This window comes from Azolla caroliniana, unplaced genomic scaffold, assembly GCF_043228905.1.
Source record: "Azolla caroliniana isolate FFs.n. ecotype wild unplaced genomic scaffold, voAzoCaro1.0.p SCAF_6, whole genome shotgun sequence".
Taxonomy (NCBI): domain Eukaryota; kingdom Viridiplantae; phylum Streptophyta; class Polypodiopsida; order Salviniales; family Salviniaceae; genus Azolla; species Azolla caroliniana.
The window spans coordinates 9,139,047-9,145,046 of record NW_028230441.1 but is presented as its reverse complement, the minus strand read 5'-3'; positions in this window follow the sequence as shown (position 1 = coordinate 9,145,046).

The following is a 6,000-nucleotide window of genomic DNA, read 5'->3' as shown; positions in this document are numbered from 1 at the left end:
TAAAGAACAGAAAAAAAAACAAATGGATAGAGGAATGGCTAGCTCGCTCCCGGTGGAGAAGCTCGACAGGTCCAACTACGCATCTTGGTCATACATGATGCACCAGTACCTGCTTGGGCGGAGGTAACAACACATCACCTGATGCGGCACACAAGGACTTCCCGATGTGGGTACAATCGGCAAGCAAAGTGATGTACTCCTTTGCGTCCAGTGTCGGAGACCAGCTGCTGAGCCACATCCGAGATGCTAAGACGCTGAAAGAGGCTTGGGGAAACCTGAAGAAGGTGTTCGCCGCAAGCACTACAGCCCGGAAGCTGCAACTCCAACAAGAGTTGAGCAATGTCCAACAGAAGGACATGTCTGTGGCTGATTACACGGCTTGAATCAAAGAGATCTGTGACTCGCTTGCCTCTATAAACGTCACAGTAGAGGAAGACGAGATGGTACAGGTCTGTCTTTGGGGCCTAGTGTCTAAGTTCCGAGCTTTCCGGATAGCAATATGTACGAGGGAGAATACACCGTCATTTTTCGACTTACAGTCGATGCTCCTTGTAGAAGAGAACCACGCCGGTGCGTCAACAAGTGCACCCACTGATAGCCGGATGTTGTACACAGAGGCGGATCGGCCCCGTGGGCGTGGTGGACGAGGTGGGTCGGCACGCAATGGAGGGTTTAGGGTTTAGGGCAAGACCGACGGCACAGAGACCGTGCCGACAGCAGTTCCGGGACCTCCACAACCAGGGGGAGTCAAGGTGGTGCTGGAGGCCGGCAAGACAAATCCGTCACGGAATGCTGGTACTGTGGCAAAAAGGGCCACAGAGAAAGCGAGTGATGGATGAAGCGCGCCGATTCGAACAGATCTGGATTCGGCAAAAACAGTCGGGAGAACCAACAAAGCTCGCACTATGCGCAAGGATCGAACGGATCTGGAACCGGGGAAGACCGGTAAGGGGCCAGCCTTAGTGATGAAGCACGAGGCAAATTCGATGAAGAAGACCACTTCCAAATCGGAGGAAGTGTGGTACGTTGATTCCGGTGCATCAAATCACATGACGAACCACAAAGAGTGGTTCTCCTTCTTGGAGAAACCGGAACAACCGGGAGTTGTCGAAACTGGAGACAACACTCCTCACCCAATCGTGCATATCGGTGAAGTCCCTTTGAGCCACGTCGGATAGAGGGGGAAGCTGATGAATGTATTACATGTTTCGACTATTAAGAAGAACTTGGTGTCAGTCAGACAGATTGTCGACTAGGGAATGCAGGTGTGGTTTACGCATCTTGGGTGCTTCATCGAGGACGAGGGCCAGATTATTGCGCGAGGGCGCAGAGACGGGAGGATGTTCATCCTCGAAACCAATGACGTCGGCACCGCTTTATTCGCCAAAGGACAGAAGGTTGAATCGGACATCGATCTCTGGCACAAGCGGATAGGCCACGTCAATTACCGGAGGCTTCAAGTCCTGCAAATGAAACAAGTTGTTTTCGGTTTGTCGAAGTTCAGTGGCCGGAAGGCAGCCTGCCAACTCGAGAAGCAACACCGACTTCCATTCCCCACCGAACGAAACCGTAGCCGTAACAAGCTCAACCTTATTCATTCGGATGTATGGGGACCGACACAAAACGTGAGTCTTGGCGGGAGTCGATACTTCGTCTCCTTCATCGACGACTATAGCCGAGACACATGGATCTACCTCATTGAGTGGAAGAGCGAAGTCTTCGACTGTTTCCGGAACCTCCAAAGCATGGTGGAACGGGAATCGGAGAGGAAGATCAAGTGCCTACGGTCAAATGGTGGAAAAGAATATTTTTCCAGCCAATTCAACAGTTATCTGCAACAAACAGGAATTCGGAGAGAGTTTAGTTGCAGATACACACCAGAGCAAAACGGTGTGGCCGAAAGGAAGAACCGGTCGCTTGTCGACGCGGCAAGGGCAATGTTGGAAGAGCAGAGCATGCCCCATTTCTACTGGGCAAAGGCGGTCCAGACGGCCGTCTACATCCAAAACCGGATCGGTGACAAGGTGTCCGTGCATGAGTTGTATTTCGAGCGCAAGCTGAATTTGAGACACCTTCAGATTTTCGGCAACATAGCATATGTGCATGTGCCGGATGAGAAGCGGAGGAAGCTGTATGAAAAATCGGAGAAGTGCATCCTCATCGGCTACTCACATGAGCAAAAGGGGTATAAGTGTTATAACCCCCGGACAAAGCAGGTCCGAGTTAGCCGCGATGTTGAGTCCACCGGGGGTTTCGTGAGAGTTTGGGAAATTTAGGGGTTTTTGGGTGGAATTGAGGGGGCGCGTGTGGGGGGTGTGTTGTTCGAGTGTTGTTTGATGGTCTTTGTATACTTTTACGGACCTAGACCCATGATATCCTTTCCAAGGGGAAAAGAGGGGCCTTTGAGGTAGTTTTATGGGGCATTCGACCTCCTAGTTGTTGAGTCCGGTCGGGGTCTATGGCCTAAACCTGGGCGATGTGTGCAGTTGTCGGGTGTCCCGTGCAGTCGTGGTATGGTTGCGGGTGGGAAGCCGACTTCGTTTCGGTACCCAGAAGCTAGTGGCACTTTTGTGCCAACCTTGGGCGTTTGTGAGTGCTTTTCTGACTCGCCAAATAGCACGTTCTCCGCAGCGTTGTCCTTCGGCAAAAATCGCGTGGATGTTCACCCATTTGCGTGGCGCGGGTGTCCTTAGTCTGATGTTAGCGTTTCTCTGGCCTTGGGCGGCTGGTGGTTGTGCGCGTTCTTTTTGGTTGGGTGGTTTCACGCTCTGGATTTCGTCGAGATCGGTGGGACGTGATTCGAGTGTTGTTGCAATGAGTTTCTTAGACCTCACCCCATTTGCAATTTGGAAGGAGACGATGTTCTTGCTGGGCAACAGGAGACATTCGCTTATGTGACACCAATCCAAACTGAGGAGGCACAGGGTGTACAACACTTTCAGTCGGAGGACTCGAACTTGGATTGAGTGGTCATTGTATTCTGTCTTGATGTTACACACGAAGGTTCCAAGGCAACATGATGTGGAACCATCTAAGCCACAGAAGTTGTCACTACATACTTTGAGGTCTGGGCAACCTAGATGTCCCCATGTTTTGAAGGAGCAAAGGGTTAGTGATGCTCCGGTGTCAATTACCTCTATTAAAGGCACATCGTCGGCGAAGCATGGTAGGTGCGTCGTCACGTCATTAGATTCGACCACCTTAGCCATAGCTGCCGAGTGGGTGTCCCCTTGCCTTTTCAATTTCGCTTGCACGCATTGCGAAGGTCGGTTTCTAGTCGGGCCATTTGGCCTTCGGATGCCTTAAGTTTGGCTTCCACTTCTCATTGTCGAGCCGTGAGTAGGGCTTTGAGGGTGAGGGGTCCGTAGTAACATTTGAGCTTGCTCCCATTGATGAATCTTGGGATGTTGAGTTCTTCGAGCGAGCGTATTCGACATGCTCTTCTCTTGGTAATCTCTAAGATCACATAGGGGCCTTTGCCACGTAATTTGAGCTTCTTCTTGTGTCGTTGAGAGGCGAATTTGAGAGTCGTGTCCCCTTCAGCTAGGTCTTTATCTCTTACTTCTACTTGTTTTCGTTGAGGTACAAGAGCGGTGACATTAAAACACGAGATCGTGTCTCCATCCTCGTCGCGACACTTTGTACCAATGGGGTACATTGTGTCGGTCGTGGCGAGAGCGTGCACCCAATTCATCTCTAACACATCGGAAGCTATGGATTGGTCTTCTCTCGCATTCTCTACCCTAGGATTAGTGGATTTTTGGGGAAACAGTTGACCCCTAGCCAAGATCTGAACTGTCTTTGTGGGGTTACATGCTAGGAGGTTGGTCTCGAACTTGGTGGTTTCTGACCAGTCGTCCACGAGAGGGTTGCGTTCTTGCCCGTGCACTTTTTATGTGTATGCTTTGATTCGAAAGGTTTTCTTGTTTTTACGCATATAGATTGTATCGTTCCCAAAATCCATCACAAGGCGACTTACTCATAGGAATGGCCTCCTTAGCAAACACTAGTAAGCCACATGATTGGATAATCTTGTGATGATGAAGGTGAGATTGAACTCGACCCTGTGAATAGTGAAGTGGTGTGCAGGGATCATGCCTTCTGGCCGTTGGATGGACCCATCTGCCATTCGGAGTTTGACATCTGAAGGAAGCATTTTTGGGCTCCCCCACTTACACCAACATTCGTAGCTGACTATACTTACCCTTGCTCTGGTGTCAATGATCGCGTCACACGTCGTGCCGTAGACGCAGACGAGGAGAGTGAAACTAGTATCGTCGTTCTTGAAGCGAGCTTCACATATATCTACTAGTGTTCCTTCGGGTTGTTTACGGACTGTGGTAGTATGAGGGACGTGGGTGTGTATCTTTTCTCCGTAACCTGCTGATAGGCCTCCATTGAGGTGGCGAAGGACATCGTGCCATGGTTGGATGTCGAGTTTGAGCAGCTCTTCAAGTGTGAACTCTATTTCCTTCGAACTGTTCATGTCGTATGAGTTTGATGTACTCTTCGACCTTTTGTTTTTCAGCCACTGGGTTTGTGTATGTTGCTGCTAGCAGCCCTTGGTTAGGGTTGACGGGTGTTGTTTCTACGTCTCCCTCTTGCTTTGAGGTCTGCGTGGATGCATTTTTTTTGGATTTTCGTCTCTTATGCGTAGTCGTGGGGAGGCCTTGGTTGTGATACTTTAAGTTATGAGCTACTCTTTGAGCTCGTGTGATGACGTTGGAGCCAACCGTTGATGGTACGATGGATAACAGATTTGCGCCAATCTGTTTCTTTTTTTCTGGGCAATCAGGTACTAAGTGTTCTTTACCACACCCTAGGCATGATTCTTCTCTTTGGAACCACTCGATAAGGTCGTGTGACTGTTGGGTGAGACTTTGTACCAGTGGTTTTGGGGGTGTTTCGAGTGGGTGGCGTCATGGTCGTTGTGCCATCCAGTTGTAGTACTCATGTTTAGTTGGGCACTCGCTAACCATGTGTGGGCCTTGGCAATTGAAACATTTCAATTATGACCTTCTTAGACCATTATTGTTGCGATATCCCATCGACGGGCCCCTTTCTTCTCCTCTCAAGACGTACAATGGTATTTGGTCGCCTTCGAAGTCCATGAAGTGGGAAAGCACCTCTTCTTCAACATCGTACTCTCGGTATGAGTCTTCATATTCGCCCCCCCCCCCCCCCCCAAACCCGAGTTTGGTTATCGATGGTGTATTCTAGTTCGCCAAGGCGAGCGCCGATACGTGGTAGTGGGGGTTGTTGGGGAAGTATTGCTGGTAGTTGTGGGCGGCAAAGCGGTGGAGGTGAGCGTGGGTGCTCGACCATTAGTGTTTGCCTATACCTTCCGTTTGGGGCTTGCCAGCAGTTCTCTTGAGAATGCATCACGAAGGCTTTGTACCACTTACAGTATTGCGGCCGCCGTTGGTGGAGGAGGGGGCACCCATGCCCCATGTGATGGCCATGGCACACCGTACACCTTACATTTTCTCTTTGGGTGTTTGCTTGGGGTCTTTCTATACGGGGTGGTCTTGGTGGCGTGGGTGGAGTGGGATCCGAGGGCTTCTCACGATTGTTCGTATGCGCTTGAGTGGGTATCCATAACCCCCTCATTGAATCTTCGAAAGGCATCACTACCGTGCAAGCCTCAACGAATGACTGACACATCCAGGCAATCAAGAAATTTTGGAGTGTCAGGTCAAACAACCCATTGATGAAGCAGCTCATCAATTTTTCATCCGACATCTTGTCGCTCGGGCTACAACAATGGTGAAGGCTTTTCGTGCGGCGTATGTAGTCCCTGACAGTCTTGTTTGCTTCTTGCTTGAGGGCGAAATGTTGGTTGATCGGGTTCCATTTATTCCCTGGACGAGCGAAGTTTATCAAGAAATCTTCTATGACATACTCGAAATCCGTGACGATGTCCTCATTCAAGGTCCTAAACCAAATTCCGGCTTGGTCATCGAGTGTAAGTCCGAATGCAACTACTTTTATGGTCTCTGT